Raw genomic sequence first — 1,930 nt, 5'->3', positions numbered from 1 at the left:
GTCTGTTAGAGTTTCCCACACATCATTCTTATGGTGCATCTTGTTATATCTTTCATGGAATATAGCACAATTTGTAGTCTTATATTAGTTGGTGATTTCATTTGTTTATTGCATGTGTTCCCTGCTAACATACAGCATCTCCAGTGTTTAGCACTTGTCAATAAATATTTGGCAAGTGAATGAATGAATTGCTTATCTTGCTAATTAGCTTGAAAAGGATTGCATAATGGAATATTTTGGAGGATGTTGTAGACTGGCCTGATGAAAAAGAAAAGGGAACATTAGTGGAACTGGACAGAGAATAAAGAAGAGCAATATTGCAAAAGTGAAGGGCATCTGCTGTTTGAGAATCCTAAGTGATTTCATGGTACATGGTTCCAAAATGGGACTCTTTTTTTGGTTCAAGCCACAAGTGCTTAATTAGTGCTGGATGCTAGCAGAGAGCAGGGAACAAGAGAGGGAGTTCCTTTCCTCAGAGAATTCATATTCTAGTGGAAGGCAAGAAAAAATAACCAAAAGTACTGTATCTAATAGTTTTAAATTTGTAATGATAATCTAAGGCTCGATCTGTAGAAGTGGCTCTACTTACTCTATGTCCATTTCCACATTTAAACACCCAGCAAGTACCAAGAAGTACCACCCTGACCTGCTCACTTTTCTTCTTTTTGCTTTTTCACTATTTTAGACGGAATTCTCACCCTACCATTTCTGTTTTCACTGTGGTTCCTGACCATGGCTGTACAGTGAAATTTCTCAGGGAACTTATAAGAACACCAGTACCATGCTAGGCCAGGTTCAATCCCTAATCCTGTCAAAAAAAAAATACTGATATTCAGGGCTTTCTCCTCCCCCAAGAGATTCTGATTTAATTGCTCTGGCATGTGGTCTAGGCATATGGATTTTTTTAAGCTTTCAAGGTGATTCTCATATGTAACCAAGGTTTAGATGCTGCATTACAAAGAATACTAAAAGACCCAATAAGGCTTTGGACATTTGTGATTTTGAACAAGACCTTATATTTAGCTGGAACACTTCACATCAAACCATAACATTCTGCCCCGGCCCCCAAAAGCTTACATTCATCTGATAATGCAAAATACATTTAGTTTTTTCCCAAAAGTCCCCATTGTCTCAACAGTTCTGAGATTGCCCAGAGTTAGAATCCAAGATTTCTCTGAGGCTGAAGGCAATCTCACATTGTGAGCTCCTGTAAAATTAAAAATAATTTACAAGTATCCAATATATAATTGTACACTTTTAATGCTGAGTAATATTCCATTGTGTGTGTGTGTGTATATGTATATATATATCACATTTTCTTTATCTATTCATCTGTTGCAGGGCACCTAGGTTGATCCCATAATTTAGCTATTGTGAATTGAGCTGCTATAAACATTGATGTGGCTGCATCACTGTAGTATACTGATTTTAAGTCCTTTGGGTATATAGTGAGGAGTGAGATAACTAGGTCAAATGATGGTTCCATTCCAAATTTTCTGAGGAATCTCCATACTGCTTTCCATATTGGCTGCACCAATTTGCAGTCCCACCAGCAGTGTATGTGTATACATTTTCCACCAAATTCTCGCCAACACTTATTATTGTTTGTATTCTTGATAATTCCCATTCTTACTAGAGTGTGATGAAATCTCAGTGTAGTTTTAATTTGCATTTCTCTTATTGCTAGAGATGTTGAACTTTTTTTCATATATTTGTTGATCAATTGTATTTCTTTTTCTGTCTGAAATGTTTCTTCAGTTCCTTTGCCCATTTATTGATTGGGTTATATTTTTTCTGGTGTTAGATGTTTTGAGTTCTTGATACATTCTGGAGATTAATGCTCTATCTGAGGTGCAGGTGGCAAAGATTTTGGTGAGCTTAATTTAAAAAGGGGGGGATGCCCAGGCATCCCTACTTCTGCTCTACAGAT

The sequence above is a fragment of the Ictidomys tridecemlineatus genome, chromosome X (assembly GCF_052094955.1).
Source record: "Ictidomys tridecemlineatus isolate mIctTri1 chromosome X, mIctTri1.hap1, whole genome shotgun sequence".
Lineage (NCBI taxonomy): Eukaryota > Metazoa > Chordata > Mammalia > Rodentia > Sciuridae > Ictidomys > Ictidomys tridecemlineatus.
Note: the sequence above shows the minus strand (reverse complement) of the source record.